Genomic DNA, 20,887 nt, shown 5'->3' with positions numbered 1-20,887 from the left:
CCGCACCATGCACCGCACCCACTGCCGGTCCATGTGTAAACAACACAGGCTCGCTCCCGCTGCTCTTTCCGTGCATGCCGCAGTGGTTTAGGTTCGCCAGAACGGCTGAGAAAAGCGCAGGGCAGGTAACTGCACGCTTGGCGGCTGTTGCCACGAGCGAGGGAAGTATCCATGCGCAGTTTTGCATCCTCGAGGGCCAAACAGTACATAAAGACTCGGAAAGCACTGTCTCTCGCCATCGGCCATACCATGTTGAATACGCCGGTTCTCGTCCGATCACCGAAGCTAAGCAGCATTGGGCTCGGTCAGTACTTGGGAGGGAGACCACCTGGGAACACCGAGTGCTGATGGCATTTCTTTTGCATTTTTATTCGCCCTTCACGTTTTTTTTTTTTCTGTCATAGTTGCGCAGTGTCTCAGGCAACTATAGGAGGTGACGTTATTTTGTTATCGATAATACAATCTCATCGGCAACGTGTCCAACGTGTAGTACGTGCGGACGCTAATACAATCTCATCGGCAACGTGTCCAACGTGTAGTACGTGCGGACGCGAAACTGTGGCAAAACTCGAAGCGAACCCGTGGCGTCTCGGCTGTCATTCTGACGTCTGCCGCGGCGGGTACACTGCAGATTAAACTCTAGCAAAGCCCCAAGATAGCTGGGAGGCCCAGTGTGCGCATAACACTGCGCAGAAGCGCACAATATGCGCCCACCGCACCATGCACCGCACCCACTGCCGGTCCATGTGTAAACAACACAGGCTCGCTCCCGCTGCTCTTTCCGTGCATGCCGCAGTGGTTTAGGTTCGCCAGAACGGCTGAGAAAAGCGCAGGGCAGGTAACTGCACGCTTGGCGGCTGTTGCCACGAGCGAGGGAAGTATCCATGCGCAGTTTTGCATCCTCGAGGGCCAAACACAGTACATAAAGACTCGGAAAGCACTGTCTCTCGCCATCGGCCATACCATGTTGAATACGCCGGTTCTCGTCCGATCACCGAAGCTAAGCAGCATTGGGCTCGGTCAGTACTTGGGAGGGAGACCACCTGGGAACACCGAGTGCTGATGGCATTTCTTTTGCATTTTTATTCGCCCTTCACGTTTTTTTTTTTCTGTCATAGTTGCGCAGTGTCTCAGGCAACTATAGGAGGTGACGTTATTTTGTTATCGATAATACAATCTCATCGGCAACGTGTCCAACGTGTAGTACGTGCGGACGCGAAACTGTGGCAAAACTCGAAGCAAACCCGTGGCGTCTCGGCTGTCATTCTGACGTCTGCCGCGGCGGGTACACTGCAGATTAAACTCTAGCAAAGCCCCAAGATAGCTGGGAGGCCCAGTGTGCGCATAACACTGCGCAGAAGCGCACAATATGCGCCCACCGCACCATGCACCGCACCCACTGCCGGCCCATGTGTAAACAACACAGGCTCGCTCCCGCTGCTCTTTCCGTGCATGCCGCAGTGGTTTAGGTTCGCCAGAACGGCTGAGAAAAGCGCAGGGCAGGTAACTGCACGCTTGGCGGCTGTTGCCACGAGCGAGGGAAGTATCCATGCGCAGTTTTGCATCCTCGAGGGCCAAACACAGTACATAAAGACTCGGAAAGCACTGTCTCTCGCCATCGGCCATACCATGTTGAATACGCCGGTTCTCGTCCGATCACCGAAGCTAAGCAGCATTGGGCTCGGTCAGTACTTGGGAGGGAGACCACCTGGGAACACCGAGTGCTGATGGCATTTCTTTTGCATTTTTATTCGCCCTTCACGTTTTTTTTTTTCTGTCATAGTTGCGCAGTGTCTCAGGCAACTATAGGAGGTGACGTTATTTTGTTATCGATAATACAATCTCATCGGCAACGTGTCCAACGTGTAGTACGTGCGGACGCGAAACTGTGGCAAAACTCGAAGCGAACCCGTGGCGTCTCGGCTGTCATTCTGACGTCTGCCGCGGCGGGTACACTGCAGATTAAACTCTAGCAAAGCCCCAAGATAGCTGGGAGGCCCAGTGTGCGCATAACACTGCGCAGAAGCGCACAATATGCGCCCACCGCACCATGCACCGCACCCACTGCCGGTCCATGTGTAAACAACACAGGCTCGCTCCCGCTGCTCTTTCCGTGCATGCCGCAGTGGTTTAGGTTCGCCAGAACGGTTGAGAAAAGCGCAGGGCAGGTAACTGCACGCTTGGCGGCTGTTGCCACGAGCGAGGGAAGTATCCATGCGCAGTTTTGCATCCTCGAGGGCCAAACACAGTACATAAAGACTCGGAAAGCACTGTCTCTCGCCATCGGCCATACCATGTTGAATACGCCGGTTCTCGTCCGATCACCGAAGCTAAGCAGCATTGGGCTCGGTCAGTACTTGGGAGGGAGACCACCTGGGAACACCGAGTGCTGATGGCATTTCTTTTGCATTTTTATTCGCCCTTCACGTTTTTTTTTTTCTGTCATAGTTGCGCAGTGTCTCAGGCAACTATAGGAGGTGACGTTATTTTGTTATCGATAATACAATCTCATCGGCAACGTGTCCAACGTGTAGTACGTGCGGACGCTAATACAATCTCATCGGCAACGTGTCCAACGTGTAGTACGTGCGGACGCGAAACTGTGGCAAAACTCGAAGCGAACCCGTGGCGTCTCGGCTGTCATTCTGACGTCTGCCGCGGCGGGTACACTGCAGATTAAACTCTAGCAAAGCCCCAAGATAGCTGGGAGGCCCAGTGTGCGCATAACACTGCGCAGAAGCGCACAATATGCGCCCACCGCACCATGCACCGCACCCACTGCCGGTCCATGTGTAAACAACACAGGCTCGCTCCCGCTGCTCTTTCCGTGCATGCCGCAGTGGTTTAGGTTCGCCAGAACGGCTGAGAAAAGCGCAGGGCAGGTAACTGCACGCTTGGCGGCTGTTGCCACGAGCGAGGGAAGTATCCATGCGCAGTTTTGCATCCTCGAGGGCCAAACACAGTACATAAAGACTCGGAAAGCACTGTCTCTCGCCATCGGCCATACCATGTTGAATACGCCGGTTCTCGTCCGATCACCGAAGCTAAGCAGCATTGGGCTCGGTCAGTACTTGGGAGGGAGACCACCTGGGAACACCGAGTGCTGATGGCATTTCTTTTGCATTTTTATTCGCCCTTCACGTTTTTTTTTCTGTCATAGTTGCGCAGTGTCTCAGGCAACTATAGGAGGTGACGTTATTTTGTTATCGATAATACAATCTCATCGGCAACGTGTCCAACGTGTAGTACGTGCGGACGCGAAACTGTGGCAAAACTCGAAGCGAACCCGTGGCGTCTCGGCTGTCATTCTGACGTCTGCCGCGGCGGGTACACTGCAGATTAAACTCTAGCAAAGCCCCAAGATAGCTGGGAGGCCCAGTGTGCGCATAACACTGCGCAGAAGCGCACAATATGCGCCCACCGCACCATGCACCGCACCCACTGCCGGTCCATGTGTAAACAACACAGGCTCGCTCCCGCTGCTCTTTCCGTGCATGCCGCAGTGGTTTAGGTTCGCCAGAACGGCTGAGAAAAGCGCAGGGCAGGTAACTGCACGCTTGGCGGCTGTTGCCACGAGCGAGGGAAGTATCCATGCGCAGTTTTGCATCCTCGAGGGCCAAACACAGTACATAAAGACTCGGAAAGCACTGTCTCTCGCCATCGGCCATACCATGTTGAATACGCCGGTTCTCGTCCGATCACCGAAGCTAAGCAGCATTGGGCTCGGTCAGTACTTGGGAGGGAGACCACCTGGGAACACCGAGTGCTGATGGCATTTCTTTTGCATTTTTATTCGCCCTTCACGTTTTTTTTTTTTTTTCTGTCATAGTTGCGCAGTGTCTCAGGCAACTATAGGAGGTGACGTTATTTTGTTATCGATAATACAATCTCATCGGCAACGTGTCCAACGTGTAGTACGTGCGGACGCTAATACAATCTCATCGGCAACGTGTCCAACGTGTAGTACGTGCGGACGCGAAACTGTGGCAAAACTCGAAGCGAACCCGTGGCGTCTCGGCTGTCATTCTGACGTCTGCCGCGGCGGGTACACTGCAGATTAAACTCTAGCAAAGCCCCAAGATAGCTGGGAGGCCCAGTGTGCGCATAACACTGCGCAGAAGCGCACAATATGCGCCCACCGCACCATGCACCGCACCCACTGCCGGTCCATGTGTAAACAACACAGGCTCGCTCCCGCTGCTCTTTCCGTGCATGCCGCAGTGGTTTAGGTTCGCCAGAACGGCTGAGAAAAGCGCAGGGCAGGTAACTGCACGCTTGGCGGCTGTTGCCACGAGCGAGGGAAGTATCCATGCGCAGTTTTGCATCCTCGAGGGCCAAACACAGTACATAAAGACTCGGAAAGCACTGTCTCTCGCCATCGGCCATACCATGTTGAATACGCCGGTTCTCGTCCGATCACCGAAGCTAAGCAGCATTGGGCTCGGTCAGTACTTGGGAGGGAGACCACCTGGGAACACCGAGTGCTGATGGCATTTCTTTTGCATTTTTATTCGCCCTTCACGTTTTTTTTTTCTGTCATAGTTGCGCAGTGTCTCAGGCAACTATAGGAGGTGACGTTATTTTGTTATCGATAATACAATCTCATCGGCAACGTGTCCAACGTGTAGTACGTGCGGACGCGAAACTGTGGCAAAACTCGAAGCGAACCCGTGGCGTCTCGGCTGTCATTCTGACGTCTGCCGCGGCGGGTACACTGCAGATTAAACTCTAGCAAAGCCCCAAGATAGCTGGGAGGCCCAGTGTGCGCATAACACTGCGCAGAAGCGCACAATATGCGCCCACCGCACCATGCACCGCACCCACTGCCGGTCCATGTGTAAACAACACAGGCTCGCTCCCGCTGCTCTTTCCGTGCATGCCGCAGTGGTTTAGGTTCGCCAGAACGGCTGAGAAAAGCGCAGGGCAGGTAACTGCACGCTTGGCGGCTGTTGCCACGAGCGAGGGAAGTATCCATGCGCAGTTTTGCATCCTCGAGGGCCAAACACAGTACATAATGACTCGGAAAGCACTGTCTCTCGCCATCGGCCATACCATGTTGAATACGCCGGTTCTCGTCCGATCACCGAAGCTAAGCAGCATTGGGCTCGGTCAGTACTTGGGAGGGAGACCACCTGGGAACACCGAGTGCTGATGGCATTTCTTTTGCATTTTTATTCGCCCTTCACGTTTTTTTTTTCTGTCATAGTTGCGCAGTGTCTCAGGCAACTATAGGAGGTGACGTTATTTTGTTATCGATAATACAATCTCATCGGCAACGTGTCCAACGTGTAGTACGTGCGGACGCTAATACAATCTCATCGGCAACGTGTCCAACGTGTAGTACGTGCGGACGCGAAACTGTGGCAAAACTCGAAGCGAACCCGTGGCGTCTCGGCTGTCATTCTGACGTCTGCCGCGGCGGGTACACTGCAGATTAAACTCTAGCAAAGCCCCAAGATAGCTGGGAGGCCCAGTGTGCGCATAACACTGCGCAGAAGCGCACAATATGCGCCTACCGCACCATGCACCGCACCCACTGCCGGTCCATGTGTAAACAACACAGGCTCGCTCCCGCTGCTCTTTCCGTGCATGCCGCAGTGGTTTAGGTTCGCCAGAACGGCTGAGAAAAGCGCAGGGCAGGTAACTGCACGCTTGGCGGCTGTTGCCACGAGCGAGGGAAGTATCCATGCGCAGTTTTGCATCCTCGAGGGCCAAACACAGTACATAAAGACTCGGAAAGCACTGTCTCTCGCCATCGGCCATACCATGTTGAATACGCCGGTTCTCGTCCGATCACCGAAGCTAAGCAGCATTGGGCTCGGTCAGTACTTGGGAGGGAGACCACCTGGGAACACCGAGTGCTGATGGCATTTCTTTTGCATTTTTATTCGCCCTTCACGTTTTTTTTTTTTCTGTCATAGTTGCGCAGTGTCTCAGGCAACTATAGGAGGTGACGTTATTTTGTTATCGATAATACAATCTCATCGGCAACGTGTCCAACGTGTAGTACGTGCGGACGCTAATACAATCTCATCGGCAACGTGTCCAACGTGTAGTACGTGCGGACGCGAAACTGTGGCAAAACTCGAAGCGAACCCGTGGCGTCTCGGCTGTCATTCTGACGTCTGCCGCGGCGGGTACACTGCAGATTAAACTCTAGCAAAGCCCCAAGATAGCTGGGAGGCCCAGTGTGCGCATAACACTGCGCAGAAGCGCACAATATGCGCCCACCGCACCATGCACCGCACCCACTGCCGGTCCATGTGTAAACAACACAGGCTCGCTCCCGCTGCTCTTTCCGTGCATGCCGCAGTGGTTTAGGTTCGCCAGAACGGCTGAGAAAAGCGCAGGGCAGGTAACTGCACGCTTGGCGGCTGTTGCCACGAGCGAGGGAAGTATCCATGCGCAGTTTTGCATCCTCGAGGGCCAAACACAGTACATAAAGACTCGGAAAGCACTGTCTCTCGCCATCGGCCATACCATGTTGAATACGCCGGTTCTCGTCCGATCACCGAAGCTAAGCAGCATTGGGCTCGGTCAGTACTTGGGAGGGAGACCACCTGGGAACACCGAGTGCTGATGGCATTTCTTTTGCATTTTTATTCGCCCTTCACGTTTTTTTTTTTTTTCTGTCATAGTTGCGCAGTGTCTCAGGCAACTATAGGAGGTGACGTTATTTTGTTATCGATAATACAATCTCATCGGCAACGTGTCCAACGTGTAGTACGTGCGGACGCGAAACTGTGGCAAAACTCGAAGCGAACCCGTGGCGTCTCGGCTGTCATTCTGACGTCTGCCGCGGCGGGTACACTGCAGATTAAACTCTAGCAAAGCCCCAAGATAGCTGGGAGGCCCAGTGTGCGCATAACACTGCGCAGAAGCGCACAATATGCGCCCACCGCACCATGCACCGCACCCACTGCCGGTCCATGTGTAAACAACACAGGCTCGCTCCCGCTGCTCTTTCCGTGCATGCCGCAGTGGTTTAGGTTCGCCAGAACGGCTGAGAAAAGCGCAGGGCAGGTAACTGCACGCTTGGCGGCTGTTGCCACGAGCGAGGGAAGTATCCATGCGCAGTTTTGCATCCTCGAGGGCCAAACACAGTACATAAAGACTCGGAAAGCACTGTCTCTCGCCATCGGCCATACCATGTTGAATACGCCGGTTCTCGTCCGATCACCGAAGCTAAGCAGCATTGGGCTCGGTCAGTACTTGGGAGGGAGACCACCTGGGAACACCGAGTGCTGATGGCATTTCTTTTGCATTTTTATTCGCCCTTCACGTTTTTTTTTTTCTGTCATAGTTGCGCAGTGTCTCAGGCAACTATAGGAGGTGACGTTATTTTGTTATCGATAATACAATCTCATCGGCAACGTGTCCAACGTGTAGTACGTGCGGACGCGAAACTGTGGCAAAACTCGAAGCGAACCCGTGGCGTCTCGGCTGTCATTCTGACGTCTGCCGCGGCGGGTACACTGCAGATTAAACTCTAGCAAAGCCCCAAGATAGCTGGGAGGCCCAGTGTGCGCATAACACTGCGCAGAAGCGCACAATATGCGCCCACCGCACCATGCACCGCACCCACTGCCGGTCCATGTGTAAACAACACAGGCTCGCTCCCGCTGCTCTTTCCGTGCATGCCGCAGTGGTTTAGGTTCGCCAGAACGGCTGAGAAAAGCGCAGGGCAGGTAACTGCACGCTTGCCGGCTGTTGCCACGATCGAGGGAAGTATCCATGCGCAGTTTTGCATCCTCGAGGGCCAAACACAGTACATAAAGACTCGGAAAGCACTGTCTCTCGCCATCGGCCATACCATGTTGAATACGCCGGTTCTCGTCCGATCACCGAAGCTAAGCAGCATTGGGCTCGGTCAGTACTTGGGAGGGAGACCACCTGGGAACACCGAGTGCTGATGGCATTTCTTTTGCATTTTTATTCGCCCTTCACGTTTTTTTTTTTTTTCTGTCATAGTTGCGCAGTGTCTCAGGCAACTATAGGAGGTGACGTTATTTTGTTATCGATAATACAATCTCATCGGCAACGTGTCCAACGTGTAGTACGTGCGGACGCTAATACAATCTCATCGGCAACGTGTCCAACGTGTAGTACGTGCGGACGCGAAACTGTGGCAAAACTCGAAGCGAACCCGTGGCGTCTCGGCTGTCATTCTGACGTCTGCCGCGGCGGGTACACTGCAGATTAAACTCTAGCAAAGCCCCAAGATAGCTGGGAGGCCCAGTGTGCGCATAACACTGCGCAGAAGCGCACAATATGCGCCCACCGCACCATGCACCGCACCCACTGCCGGTCCATGTGTAAACAACACAGGCTCGCTCCCGCTGCTCTTTCCGTGCATGCCGCAGTGGTTTAGGTTCGCCAGAACGGCTGAGAAAAGCGCAGGGCAGGTAACTGCACGCTTGGCGGCTGTTGCCACGAGCGAGGGAAGTATCCATGCGCAGTTTTGCATCCTCGAGGGCCAAACACAGTACATAAAGACTCGGAAAGCACTGTCTCTCGCCATCGGCCATACCATGTTGAATACGCCGGTTCTCGTCCGATCACCGAAGCTAAGCAGCATTGGGCTCGGTCAGTACTTGGGAGGGAGACCACCTGGGAACACCGAGTGCTGATGGCATTTCTTTTGCATTTTTATTCGCCCTTCACGTTTTTTTTTTCTGTCATAGTTGCGCAGTGTCTCAGGCAACTATAGGAGGTGACGTTATTTTGTTATCGATAATACAATCTCATCGGCAACGTGTCCAACGTGTAGTACGTGCGGACGCTAATACAATCTCATCGGCAACGTGTCCAACGTGTAGTACGTGCGGACGCGAAACTGTGGCAAAACTCGAAGCGAACCCGTGGCGTCTCGGCTGTCATTCTGACGTCTGCCGCGGCGGGTACACTGCAGATTAAACTCTAGCAAAGCCCCAAGATAGCTGGGAGGCCCAGTGTGCGCATAACACTGCGCAGAAGCGCACAATATGCGCCCACCGCACCATGCACCGCACCCACTGCCGGTCCATGTGTAAACAACACAGGCTCGCTCCCGCTGCTCTTTCCGTGCATGCCGCAGTGGTTTAGGTTCGCCAGAACGGCTGAGAAAAGCGCAGGGCAGGTAACTGCACGCTTGCCGGCTGTTGCCACGATCGAGGGAAGTATCCATGCGCAGTTTTGCATCCTCGAGGGCCAAACACAGTACATAAAGACTCGGAAAGCACTGTCTCTCGCCATCGGCCATACCATGTTGAATACGCCGGTTCTCGTCCGATCACCGAAGCTAAGCAGCATTGGGCTCGGTCAGTACTTGGGAGGGAGACCACCTGGGAACACCGAGTGCTGATGGCATTTCTTTTGCATTTTTATTCGCCCTTCACGTTTTTTTTTTTTTTCTGTCATAGTTGCGCAGTGTCTCAGGCAACTATAGGAGGTGACGTTATTTTGTTATCGATAATACAATCTCATCGGCAACGTGTCCAACGTGTAGTACGTGCGGACGCTAATACAATCTCATCGGCAACGTGTCCAACGTGTAGTACGTGCGGACGCGAAACTGTGGCAAAACTCGAAGCGAACCCGTGGCGTCTCGGCTGTCATTCTGACGTCTGCCGCGGCGGGTACACTGCAGATTAAACTCTAGCAAAGCCCCAAGATAGCTGGGAGGCCCAGTGTGCGCATAACACTGCGCAGAAGCGCACAATATGCGCCCACCGCACCATGCACCGCACCCACTGCCGGTCCATGTGTAAACAACACAGGCTCGCTCCCGCTGCTCTTTCCGTGCATGCCGCAGTGGTTTAGGTTCGCCAGAACGGCTGAGAAAAGCGCAGGGCAGGTAACTGCACGCTTGGCGGCTGTTGCCACGAGCGAGGGAAGTATCCATGCGCAGTTTTGCATCCTCGAGGGCCAAACACAGTACATAAAGACTCGGAAAGCACTGTCTCTCGCCATCGGCCATACCATGTTGAATACGCCGGTTCTCGTCCGATCACCGAAGCTAAGCAGCATTGGGCTCGGTCAGTACTTGGGAGGGAGACCACCTGGGAACACCGAGTGCTGATGGCATTTCTTTTGCATTTTTATTCGCCCTTCACGTTTTTTTTTTTTTTTCTGTCATAGTTGCGCAGTGTCTCAGGCAACTATAGGAGGTGACGTTATTTTGTTATCGATAATACAATCTCATCGGCAACGTGTCCAACGTGTAGTACGTGCGGACGCTAATACAATCTCATCGGCAACGTGTCCAACGTGTAGTACGTGCGGACGCGAAACTGTGGCAAAACTCGAAGCGAACCCGTGGCGTCTCGGCTGTCATTCTGACGTCTGCCGCGGCGGGTACACTGCAGATTAAACTCTAGCAAAGCCCCAAGATAGCTGGGAGGCCCAGTGTGCGCATAACACTGCGCAGAAGCGCACAATATGCGCCCACCGCACCATGCACCGCACCCACTGCCGGTCCATGTGTAAACAACACAGGCTCGCTCCCGCTGCTCTTTCCGTGCATGCCGCAGTGGTTTAGGTTCGCCAGAACGGCTGAGAAAAGCGCAGGGCAGGTAACTGCACGCTTGGCGGCTGTTGCCACGAGCGAGGGAAGTATCCATGCGCAGTTTTGCATCCTCGAGGGCCAAACACAGTACATAAAGACTCGGAAAGCACTGTCTCTCGCCATCGGCCATACCATGTTGAATACGCCGGTTCTCGTCCGATCACCGAAGCTAAGCAGCATTGGGCTCGGTCAGTACTTGGGAGGGAGACCACCTGGGAACACCGAGTGCTGATGGCATTTCTTTTGCATTTTTATTCGCCCTTCACGTTTTTTTTTTTCTGTCATAGTTGCGCAGTGTCTCAGGCAACTATAGGAGGTGACGTTATTTTGTTATCGATAATACAATCTCATCGGCAACGTGTCCAACGTGTAGTACGTGCGGACGCGAAACTGTGGCAAAACTCGAAGCGAACCCGTGGCGTCTCGGCTGTCATTCTGACGTCTGCCGCGGCGGGTACACTGCAGATTAAACTCTAGCAAAGCCCCAAGATAGCTGGGAGGCCCAGTGTGCGCATAACACTGCGCAGAAGCGCACAATATGCGCCCACCGCACCATGCACCGCACCCACTGCCGGTCCATGTGTAAACAACACAGGCTCGCTCCCGCTGCTCTTTCCGTGCATGCCGCAGTGGTTTAGGTTCGCCAGAACGGCTGAGAAAAGCGCAGGGCAGGTAACTGCACGCTTGGCGGCTGTTGCCACGAGCGAGGGAAGTATCCATGCGCAGTTTTGCATCCTCGAGGGCCAAACACAGTACATAATGACTCGGAAAGCACTGTCTCTCGCCATCGGCCATACCATGTTGAATACGCCGGTTCTCGTCCGATCACCGAAGCTAAGCAGCATTGGGCTCGGTCAGTACTTGGGAGGGAGACCACCTGGGAACACCGAGTGCTGATGGCATTTCTTTTGCATTTTATTCGCCCTTCACGTTTTTTTTTTTCTGTCATAGTTGCGCAGTGTCTCAGGCAACTATAGGAGGTGACGTTATTTTGTTATCGATAATACAATCTCATCGGCAACGTGTCCAACGTGTAGTACGTGCGGACGCTAATACAATCTCATCGGCAACGTGTCCAACGTGTAGTACGTGCGGACGCGAAACTGTGGCAAAACTCGAAGCGAACCCGTGGCGTCTCGGCTGTCATTCTGACGTCTGCCGCGGCGGGTACACTGCAGATTAAACTCTAGCAAAGCCCCAAGATAGCTGGGAGGCCCAGTGTGCGCATAACACTGCGCAGAAGCGCACAATATGCGCCTACCGCACCATGCACCGCACCCACTGCCGGTCCATGTGTAAACAACACAGGCTCGCTCCCGCTGCTCTTTCCGTGCATGCCGCAGTGGTTTAGGTTCGCCAGAACGGCTGAGAAAAGCGCAGGGCAGGTAACTGCACGCTTGGCGGCTGTTGCCACGAGCGAGGGAAGTATCCATGCGCAGTTTTGCATCCTCGAGGGCCAAACACAGTACATAAAGACTCGGAAAGCACTGTCTCTCGCCATCGGCCATACCATGTTGAATACGCCGGTTCTCGTCCGATCACCGAAGCTAAGCAGCATTGGGCTCGGTCAGTACTTGGGAGGGAGACCACCTGGGAACACCGAGTGCTGATGGCATTTCTTTTGCATTTTTATTCGCCCTTCACGTTTTTTTTTTTTCTGTCATAGTTGCGCAGTGTCTCAGGCAACTATAGGAGGTGACGTTATTTTGTTATCGATAATACAATCTCATCGGCAACGTGTCCAACGTGTAGTACGTGCGGACGCTAATACAATCTCATCGGCAACGTGTCCAACGTGTAGTACGTGCGGACGCGAAACTGTGGCAAAACTCGAAGCGAACCCGTGGCGTCTCGGCTGTCATTCTGACGTCTGCCGCGGCGGGTACACTGCAGATTAAACTCTAGCAAAGCCCCAAGATAGCTGGGAGGCCCAGTGTGCGCATAACACTGCGCAGAAGCGCACAATATGCGCCCACCGCACCATGCACCGCACCCACTGCCGGTCCATGTGTAAACAACACAGGCTCGCTCCCGCTGCTCTTTCCGTGCATGCCGCAGTGGTTTAGGTTCGCCAGAACGGCTGAGAAAAGCGCAGGGCAGGTAACTGCACGCTTGGCGGCTGTTGCCACGAGCGAGGGAAGTATCCATGCGCAGTTTTGCATCCTCGAGGGCCAAACACAGTACATAAAGACTCGGAAAGCACTGTCTCTCGCCATCGGCCATACCATGTTGAATACGCCGGTTCTCGTCCGATCACCGAAGCTAAGCAGCATTGGGCTCGGTCAGTACTTGGGAGGGAGACCACCTGGGAACACCGAGTGCTGATGGCATTTCTTTTGCATTTTTATTCGCCCTTCACGTTTTTTTTTTTTTCTGTCATAGTTGCGCAGTGTCTCAGGCAACTATAGGAGGTGACGTTATTTTGTTATCGATAATACAATCTCATCGGCAACGTGTCCAACGTGTAGTACGTGCGGACGCGAAACTGTGGCAAAACTCGAAGCGAACCCGTGGCGTCTCGGCTGTCATTCTGACGTCTGCCGCGGCGGGTACACTGCAGATTAAACTCTAGCAAAGCCCCAAGATAGCTGGGAGGCCCAGTGTGCGCATAACACTGCGCAGAAGCGCACAATATGCGCCCACCGCACCATGCACCGCACCCACTGCCGGTCCATGTGTAAACAACACAGGCTCGCTCCCGCTGCTCTTTCCGTGCATGCCGCAGTGGTTTAGGTTCGCCAGAACGGCTGAGAAAAGCGCAGGGCAGGTAACTGCACGCTTGGCGGCTGTTGCCACGAGCGAGGGAAGTATCCATGCGCAGTTTTGCATCCTCGAGGGCCAAACACAGTACATAAAGACTCGGAAAGCACTGTCTCTCGCCATCGGCCATACCATGTTGAATACGCCGGTTCTCGTCCGATCACCGAAGCTAAGCAGCATTGGGCTCGGTCAGTACTTGGGAGGGAGACCACCTGGGAACACCGAGTGCTGATGGCATTTCTTTTGCATTTTTATTCGCCCTTCACGTTTTTTTTTTTCTGTCATAGTTGCGCAGTGTCTCAGGCAACTATAGGAGGTGACGTTATTTTGTTATCGATAATACAATCTCATCGGCAACGTGTCCAACGTGTAGTACGTGCGGACGCGAAACTGTGGCAAAACTCGAAGCGAACCCGTGGCGTCTCGGCTGTCATTCTGACGTCTGCCGCGGCGGGTACACTGCAGATTAAACTCTAGCAAAGCCCCAAGATAGCTGGGAGGCCCAGTGTGCGCATAACACTGCGCAGAAGCGCACAATATGCGCCCACCGCACCATGCACCGCACCCACTGCCGGTCCATGTGTAAACAACACAGGCTCGCTCCCGCTGCTCTTTCCGTGCATGCCGCAGTGGTTTAGGTTCGCCAGAACGGCTGAGAAAAGCGCAGGGCAGGTAACTGCACGCTTGCCGGCTGTTGCCACGATCGAGGGAAGTATCCATGCGCAGTTTTGCATCCTCGAGGGCCAAACACAGTACATAAAGACTCGGAAAGCACTGTCTCTCGCCATCGGCCATACCATGTTGAATACGCCGGTTCTCGTCCGATCACCGAAGCTAAGCAGCATTGGGCTCGGTCAGTACTTGGGAGGGAGACCACCTGGGAACACCGAGTGCTGATGGCATTTCTTTTGCATTTTTATTCGCCCTTCACGTTTTTTTTTTTTCTGTCATAGTTGCGCAGTGTCTCAGGCAACTATAGGAGGTGACGTTATTTTGTTATCGATAATACAATCTCATCGGCAACGTGTCCAACGTGTAGTACGTGCGGACGCTAATACAATCTCATCGGCAACGTGTCCAACGTGTAGTACGTGCGGACGCGAAACTGTGGCAAAACTCGAAGCGAACCCGTGGCGTCTCGGCTGTCATTCTGACGTCTGCCGCGGCGGGTACACTGCAGATTAAACTCTAGCAAAGCCCCAAGATAGCTGGGAGGCCCAGTGTGCGCATAACACTGCGCAGAAGCGCACAATATGCGCCCACCGCACCATGCACCGCACCCACTGCCGGTCCATGTGTAAACAACACAGGCTCGCTCCCGCTGCTCTTTCCGTGCATGCCGCAGTGGTTTAGGTTCGCCAGAACGGCTGAGAAAAGCGCAGGGCAGGTAACTGCACGCTTGGCGGCTGTTGCCACGAGCGAGGGAAGTATCCATGCGCAGTTTTGCATCCTCGAGGGCCAAACACAGTACATAAAGACTCGGAAAGCACTGTCTCTCGCCATCGGCCATACCATGTTGAATACGCCGGTTCTCGTCCGATCACCGAAGCTAAGCAGCATTGGGCTCGGTCAGTACTTGGGAGGGAGACCACCTGGGAACACCGAGTGCTGATGGCATTTCTTTTGCATTTTTATTCGCCCTTCACGTTTTTTTTTTCTGTCATAGTTGCGCAGTGTCTCAGGCAACTATAGGAGGTGACGTTATTTTGTTATCGATAATACAATCTCATCGGCAACGTGTCCAACGTGTAGTACGTGCGGACGCGAAACTGTGGCAAAACTCGAAGCGAACCCGTGGCGTCTCGGCTGTCATTCTGACGTCTGCCGCGGCGGGTACACTGCAGATTAAACTCTAGCAAAGCCCCAAGATAGCTGGGAGGCCCAGTGTGCGCATAACACTGCGCAGAAGCGCACAATATGCGCCCACCGCACCATGCACCGCACCCACTGCCGGTCCATGTGTAAACAACACAGGCTCGCTCCCGCTGCTCTTTCCGTGCATGCCGCAGTGGTTTAGGTTCGCCAGAACGGCTGAGAAAAGCGCAGGGCAGGTAACTGCACGCTTGGCGGCTGTTGCCACGAGCGAGGGAAGTATCCATGCGCAGTTTTGCATCCTCGAGGGCCAAACACAGTACATAAAGACTCGGAAAGCACTGTCTCTCGCCATCGGCCATACCATGTTCATTCTACTTCCAGCCACCGAGCGTGACGGACGCAGAATCATGGGCTCCCACGGAGCGGCGATAGCGGCCGGTGCCGGCCGCGGAAACAGGCTCGCCAGCGACGCAGATAAGGATTACGAGATCGTTCTGCCTACCCTGCCCACCGGACGTGTTGTTTTAAACACGGTTTTTTTGCACGGGGACGTGCGTGTGAGGCCCTACAGGGTCGAAGACTTCAGAGACGCCCTCGCCAACGTTGGTGCGCTCCCCGACGTCGTGGCGTTGGGGGCGTACCAGATAAACCATGTGTGGGCGGTGACCTTCAGCAGCGCTGACGCCGCAAAGAAACTGGCCGCCATGAAGGAGCTGGAAGTGAAGGGACGCCGCTGCATCGTTTTTGACCCAGAGGACCACCAGGTCAAGCTGCGCCTCCACTGGATGCTACACGGCGTCGCCGACGAGGACATCCGGACTGCATTCGCGGCGTTCGGCAATGTGACCGAGGTAACTCGGGAGCGTTGGCGCGTCGCGGGCATGAAGGAGAAGGGCTCCACCACGAGGACCGTGCTCCTGAAACTGAAGCCAGGCGTGAAGGTGGACGACCTGCCTCACCAGATACGAGTCGCTGGCGAGTTGGCTCTCGTGGTGGTGCCCGGGCGGCCGATGCAGTGTCTGCGCTGCGGCGGCGCGGGGCACGTGCGCCGTGATTGCAAGGTGCCCAGGTGCTCGAAGTGCCGACGCTACGGACACTCCGAGGCTGACTGCGTGCGCACCTACGCGTCGGCTACCGGGCGTGTAGCGGCGAGCGACTCCGCCGAGCTCATGGACGTCGTCGAAGCGGAGGAAGCAGCGAGCGGCATCGACGACACGGGCAAAACGGCGGGGGTTGAGCCTGCTGTTTCGACCAGCAACACAGACGCTCCTGGCGTAAAGGAGAGCGGGTCGCCCATCTGTGACCAACCATTTACGCCCCTGGAGACGCCGAAAGATAACCCGAGCCCCCCAGAACACGTGGAAGCGGAAACAAAGGCGGCCAGCGAGAACCGCGACGAGAAGACCGACGCCCGCGTGAGTACCGGCGTGACCACCCCAGCTAAGCGTACGCACGCAGAGACGAAGGCCGACGGGGAGAAGGCAGCAGAGCCCAGCGTGGAGGAACCGCCGGCAAAGACGCCGCAAGCGCGACGGCCCAGTCTGCGGCCGCGCCCAAACATCCCGACTGACAAGCGTGGCGGCGACAAGGCGCCGCCTGACCAGGGGCACGTGCTCGCGCCGGGTGACACCGGCGGCGACGGCATCGTCTAGCGACATGCTGGACGCGAGAGGTAAGCACCATGCTTTCGGTCTATTCTTCCTAAGTTAAAATGGCTTCTGCAACTCCGTTTAAAGTCGCCACCCTAAACGTTAGAGGCCTGGCAGGTAAAAGAAAACAAAGCCAGCTGTACAGACTTATAACGGAGCAAGATATTGATATACTGGCAGTGCAGGAGACTAAAGTCGATGGTGAGGAAGAGACCGGGAGCATGGTGCGACGTTTCACGTCTAGGTATTTTGCCGTCGTTAGCCATGCTGTTGGCACATCGGCTGGCTGTATTCTTTTTGTTAAGAAGTTGCCGGGAATAGAGGTACACGGTCATCATTCGTGCTTGTCGGGTCGATACGTGTCCATCGATTTTTCGCTCTGTAACATCGACTGGCGCATTGTTTGTCTGTATGCACCTAATGTGGTTGATGGCCGAGCCGCGTTTTTTGAAAGCGTCGAAGAACGGCTTCGCACGGACAGGCAGCTCATTGTTATGGGCGATTACAACTGTGTCCTTAGTGCGCGCGACAAGACAAGCGTCCGAGGTTTCAGGGATAAAAGCACCGAAGTGTTGTTACGAATGATTGTCAACTGCAACCTCGAGGATGTAGCTGAGTGTCTTGAAGGAGCGCGTGCTGTAAAGTACACACGATTCGAGGGCACAAGTCACGCACGGCTAGACCGAATTTATGCATCCGTGGAAACTGTACCTAAATGCAATAGTTATGTAGTTCTGCCGGTTTCATTTTCTGACCACTGTTTGGTTCAATGCTGTATAGGTTTCATTAAGAAGGGGAATGGTTTTTCATGGGAAATGTGGAAGTTAAATGACAAGCTACTCCAGGACGAATTTTATAACCGAGCTGTAAGGGAAGAAATAGCAAAAATAGAACCAAGTAGCAACATGAGGATTTGGCAGCAGTGGGAGCTCACTAAAGAAACTTTAAAATTAAAAGCAATAGAAAGAGCCACCTGTATACGTCATGAAGAAAAAAAAGAGGAAATGGAGCTAAAGGCACTGCTTCAAAAGATGATAAAACAGGAATGCCGAGCGCCTGGTAAATGGATAGAAGACATAAGAAAAACCAAACAAAAGTTACAGCTTATCGAAGAAGAACGTTATCGGGGAGCGCTGGTGAGGGCAAGGGCAGAAGACATGGCTTCAGGGGAAGCGCCAACGAAACGAGCGCTTGGGTTAGAAAAAGCCCGTGCCGAAAGAAACCACATAAACGAAATAGAATGGAGAGGTGTTTCAAAAACGGACATCGATCATATAAAAGCAGCTTTTTTCGAGCATTACCAGGCGCTCTTCGCATTGCATCCGGTAGATGTTGTCACATTTAGGGAGGCGTTTCTGGCCGAGATGCCGCGCCTGGACAACGAAACTAAAGACAGATTAGAGCAGGCGATAACTCAATTGGAAGTTGAGCAAGCAATAGACAGCTTAAACCCTGGTAAGTCGCCTGGACCGGACGGGTTCAGCGCGGCATTCTACAAAGAATTTAAGCATGCAATTTCCCCGGTCTTGACGGTCATCTTTAATGAAGCCTTTAAACTAAAATCACTGCCTCCGTCATATGGCTCGTCCCATACTGTGCTGATTCCGAAAACGGACGACACAGACAGATTACGACTGGTAGCAGCATATAGACCCATAGCACTCACTAACGTCGAGTACAAAATTTACATGAAGGTTTTGGCGCGAAGGCTGCAGACCGTGATCCATTTATTAGTTGGTCCGCATCAGACCTGCGGGATTAAAGGGCGGTCCATTTTCACAAATATTCACGTTGCGCGCAGTGTATTAGAATGCTGTGATGACACTAATGATCAGGTAGCTATACTCCAGATAGATTTAGAAAAGGCTTTTGACTGCGTTGCCCATGAACTTTTGTTTGCAGTATTAGGCCATGTTAACGTTGGTTCTGTTATTCGCGAGGGTGTGGCCCTGGCATACCGGAACTGCACGACGAGATTGATCGTTAACAAGAGTCTGGGGGCCCCCATTAGCGTGCAGCGTTCGGTGCGCCAGGGCTGTCCCCTCAGCCCTCTTTTATTTTGTATTTATGTGGAGACCCTTTGTTTAAAGATACTGAACAGCAGGAGTATTACCGGATTCAGATTACAAGCAGCCGAAGTGAAGCTCTTGGCGTATGCAGATGACATTGCTGTGTTTGCCGTTGACGAGGGAGGCATAAGCGAGGCTGTTCAATGTGTACGCGATTTCAGCCAAGCTACAGGCAGCGGGGTTAACTGGTCAAAGTGCCTCGGGCTTTGGCATGGAAGGTGGGCATCTACGCCTGAACGGTTTGCCAGTGTGACTTGGACGACGACACCAGATAAATACTTGGGCGTTCCGCTCGATGCTTACCGTGACAGTGAAAAGTATTGGACAGGACAGGTCAAAGAGATACGGGAGAGAGCAGATAAGTGGAAAGGAACGACCTTGTCCATTTTCGCCAGAGCCACTGTTTGCAACTTGTTCTTTATCAGCAGGCTCTGGTACGTCATGCAGGTGTTGCACTGTTCACGGTTAAGCATTCAAAAGCTACACCGAATTTTCGCCGTCTTTGTCTGGTCGTCTGAATGGGAGCGCTGCAGCCGAACCAACCTGTTCCGACGGGTTCAAGACGGCGGGCTGGGACTGGGCCATTTGTTTTTGAGACAGCTGGTCAATCGTTTTTTGTTTCTTCGGGACACAAGAGACCCGTTTTTGCGTACCGTATGCCAAGTTAGGCTGCGGCATCTGCTTCCAGAGTACATAGTCGGAACTGCTGAAGTTTACAGTAGGGTCACCGGTTTTTACCAGGAAATTGTTGCCAGTGTAAGGTTTCTTTCCGCGCGGTTTTCAAACGACTTTCTGTCGACTGTGAAAAGAAAGAAACTCTACCATGCTTTGTGCGATGTTGTTTTCCCCGTGCCCTTGTACAGGGCCTTGTACAGTGGAAGCCAAGGCAAAGATGTTTTAAAGAGAGTTAAAAACATGCAGGTGCCATCAGGAACAAAAACGTTCTTTTTTAAGCTGCACACCGGAACCTTACCGGTTAAAAAATTTTTAGAAGGTAAGGAATTATTTTTACCTTGGGGATCCAACTGTTTAATTTGCAGAAAGCCGGAAACAATAGACCATGTATTTTTGCACTGTTGGGAAGGGGTTTATTTTTGGGATGTTTTGCAGCGAACCTTAAAGAAAGAATTTCCACTAGACCCGTATGGCATCCGGTACTTATGTGTTGAAAATGAGGATGGGGTGCCTTTTGACTTAATAATGCTTACAGGCCTCCACTGTATATGGCGCTCCAGAATGGCTGGCTACCATTGTGACAGAGACGCAAGACCTGCTAGAATTTATTTCCGCGAAAGCATGGACATGTTTCTCGCCATTCAGAAAGCCGCCGCGGAGCCTCCGGAGTGGCTCTCAAGGCTAGAGCCACTCTGTACTTTGAGTGAATTTTAAATTGACGAAGCCAGACTCATGCTGGCTGACCATGTATGGTGTGTACATAGCGTTTTTTGTCTTTTGTTGATAGTTTGTTTTGTGCAATTTTCTGTGTGAAAGCCAGGCAATAAAGAAAAAAAAAAAAAAAAAAAAAAAATCGGCCATACCATGTTGAATACGCCGGTTCTCGTCCGATCACCGAAGCTAAGCAGCATTGGGCTCGGTCAGTACTTGGGAGGGAGACCACCTGGGAACACCGAGTGCTGATGGCATTTCTTTTGCATTTTTATTCGCCCTTCACGTTTTTTTTTTTTTCTGTCATAGTTGCGCAGTGTCTCAGGCAACTATAGGAGGTGACGTTATTTTGTTATCGATAATACAATCTCATCGGCAACGTGTCCAACGTGTAGTACGTGCGGACGCTAATACAATCTCATCGGCAACGTGTCCAACGTGTAGTACGTGCGGACGCGAAACTGTGGCAAAACTCGAAGCGAACCCGTGGCGTCTCGGCTGTCATTCTGACGTCTGCCGCGGCGGGTACACTGCAGATTAAACTCTAGCAAAGCCCCAAGATAGCTGGGAGGCCCAGTGTGCGCATAACACTGCGCAGAAGCGCACAATATGCGCCCACCGCACCATGCACCGCACCCACTGCCGGTCCATGTGTAAACAAC

General features: G+C 53.3%; 22 non-coding genes and 1 pseudogene across 22 annotated transcripts; all 23 read left to right on the top strand.

Annotated features, from left to right (window-relative positions):
* Positions 1–234: 234 nt before the first annotated feature.
* LOC149368307 (5S ribosomal RNA) lies at positions 235–353 on the top strand. Its single transcript, XR_016287866.1, has one exon. It is a non-coding gene; the product is annotated as a 5S ribosomal RNA (ribosomal RNA).
* A 596-nt stretch (positions 354–949) lies between these two features.
* Positions 950–1,068, top strand: LOC149368306 (5S ribosomal RNA). Its single transcript, XR_016287865.1, has one exon. It is a non-coding gene; the product is annotated as a 5S ribosomal RNA (ribosomal RNA).
* Positions 1,069–1,614: 546 nt separating this feature from the next.
* Positions 1,615–1,733, top strand: LOC149368305 (5S ribosomal RNA). The gene has a single exon (XR_016287863.1). It is a non-coding gene; the product is annotated as a 5S ribosomal RNA (ribosomal RNA).
* A 546-nt stretch (positions 1,734–2,279) lies between these two features.
* LOC149368304 (5S ribosomal RNA) lies at positions 2,280–2,398 on the top strand. The gene has a single exon (XR_016287862.1). It is a non-coding gene; the product is annotated as a 5S ribosomal RNA (ribosomal RNA).
* A 595-nt stretch (positions 2,399–2,993) lies between these two features.
* Positions 2,994–3,112, top strand: LOC149368303 (5S ribosomal RNA). Its single transcript, XR_016287861.1, has one exon. It is a non-coding gene; the product is annotated as a 5S ribosomal RNA (ribosomal RNA).
* Positions 3,113–3,656: 544 nt separating this feature from the next.
* LOC149368302 (5S ribosomal RNA) lies at positions 3,657–3,775 on the top strand. Its single transcript, XR_016287860.1, has one exon. It is a non-coding gene; the product is annotated as a 5S ribosomal RNA (ribosomal RNA).
* A 599-nt stretch (positions 3,776–4,374) lies between these two features.
* Positions 4,375–4,493, top strand: LOC149368301 (5S ribosomal RNA). The gene has a single exon (XR_016287859.1). It is a non-coding gene; the product is annotated as a 5S ribosomal RNA (ribosomal RNA).
* A 545-nt stretch (positions 4,494–5,038) lies between these two features.
* LOC149368300 (5S ribosomal RNA) lies at positions 5,039–5,157 on the top strand. Its single transcript, XR_016287858.1, has one exon. It is a non-coding gene; the product is annotated as a 5S ribosomal RNA (ribosomal RNA).
* A 594-nt stretch (positions 5,158–5,751) lies between these two features.
* On the top strand, positions 5,752–5,870 carry LOC149368299 (5S ribosomal RNA). Its single transcript, XR_016287857.1, has one exon. It is a non-coding gene; the product is annotated as a 5S ribosomal RNA (ribosomal RNA).
* A 596-nt stretch (positions 5,871–6,466) lies between these two features.
* LOC149368298 (5S ribosomal RNA) lies at positions 6,467–6,585 on the top strand. Its single transcript, XR_016287856.1, has one exon. It is a non-coding gene; the product is annotated as a 5S ribosomal RNA (ribosomal RNA).
* Positions 6,586–7,134: 549 nt separating this feature from the next.
* On the top strand, positions 7,135–7,253 carry LOC149368297 (5S ribosomal RNA). Its single transcript, XR_016287855.1, has one exon. It is a non-coding gene; the product is annotated as a 5S ribosomal RNA (ribosomal RNA).
* A 546-nt stretch (positions 7,254–7,799) lies between these two features.
* LOC149368296 (5S ribosomal RNA) lies at positions 7,800–7,918 on the top strand. The gene has a single exon (XR_016287854.1). It is a non-coding gene; the product is annotated as a 5S ribosomal RNA (ribosomal RNA).
* A 598-nt stretch (positions 7,919–8,516) lies between these two features.
* On the top strand, positions 8,517–8,635 carry LOC149368295 (5S ribosomal RNA). Its single transcript, XR_016287852.1, has one exon. It is a non-coding gene; the product is annotated as a 5S ribosomal RNA (ribosomal RNA).
* Positions 8,636–9,229: 594 nt separating this feature from the next.
* Positions 9,230–9,348, top strand: LOC149368294 (5S ribosomal RNA). The gene has a single exon (XR_016287851.1). It is a non-coding gene; the product is annotated as a 5S ribosomal RNA (ribosomal RNA).
* A 598-nt stretch (positions 9,349–9,946) lies between these two features.
* Positions 9,947–10,065, top strand: LOC149368293 (5S ribosomal RNA). The gene has a single exon (XR_016287850.1). It is a non-coding gene; the product is annotated as a 5S ribosomal RNA (ribosomal RNA).
* Positions 10,066–10,664: 599 nt separating this feature from the next.
* LOC149368292 (5S ribosomal RNA) lies at positions 10,665–10,783 on the top strand. Its single transcript, XR_016287849.1, has one exon. It is a non-coding gene; the product is annotated as a 5S ribosomal RNA (ribosomal RNA).
* A 546-nt stretch (positions 10,784–11,329) lies between these two features.
* On the top strand, positions 11,330–11,448 carry LOC149368291 (5S ribosomal RNA). The gene has a single exon (XR_016287848.1). It is a non-coding gene; the product is annotated as a 5S ribosomal RNA (ribosomal RNA).
* Positions 11,449–12,042: 594 nt separating this feature from the next.
* Positions 12,043–12,161, top strand: LOC149368290 (5S ribosomal RNA). Its single transcript, XR_016287847.1, has one exon. It is a non-coding gene; the product is annotated as a 5S ribosomal RNA (ribosomal RNA).
* A 596-nt stretch (positions 12,162–12,757) lies between these two features.
* LOC149368289 (5S ribosomal RNA) lies at positions 12,758–12,876 on the top strand. Its single transcript, XR_016287846.1, has one exon. It is a non-coding gene; the product is annotated as a 5S ribosomal RNA (ribosomal RNA).
* Positions 12,877–13,424: 548 nt separating this feature from the next.
* LOC149368288 (5S ribosomal RNA) lies at positions 13,425–13,543 on the top strand. The gene has a single exon (XR_016287845.1). It is a non-coding gene; the product is annotated as a 5S ribosomal RNA (ribosomal RNA).
* A 546-nt stretch (positions 13,544–14,089) lies between these two features.
* Positions 14,090–14,208, top strand: LOC149368287 (5S ribosomal RNA). Its single transcript, XR_016287844.1, has one exon. It is a non-coding gene; the product is annotated as a 5S ribosomal RNA (ribosomal RNA).
* Positions 14,209–14,804: 596 nt separating this feature from the next.
* Positions 14,805–14,923, top strand: LOC149368286 (5S ribosomal RNA). Its single transcript, XR_016287843.1, has one exon. It is a non-coding gene; the product is annotated as a 5S ribosomal RNA (ribosomal RNA).
* A 5,440-nt stretch (positions 14,924–20,363) lies between these two features.
* Positions 20,364–20,482, top strand: LOC149368285 (5S ribosomal RNA; annotated as a pseudogene).
* The last annotated feature ends 405 nt before the right edge of the window (positions 20,483–20,887 follow it).

This window comes from Amblyomma mixtum, chromosome 1 (assembly GCF_055824585.1).
Source record: "Amblyomma mixtum isolate Tamu chromosome 1, ASM5582458v1, whole genome shotgun sequence".
In the NCBI taxonomy this organism is placed as follows: domain Eukaryota; kingdom Metazoa; phylum Arthropoda; class Arachnida; order Ixodida; family Ixodidae; genus Amblyomma; species Amblyomma mixtum.
This window is presented reverse-complemented; position numbering and strand designations above follow the sequence as displayed.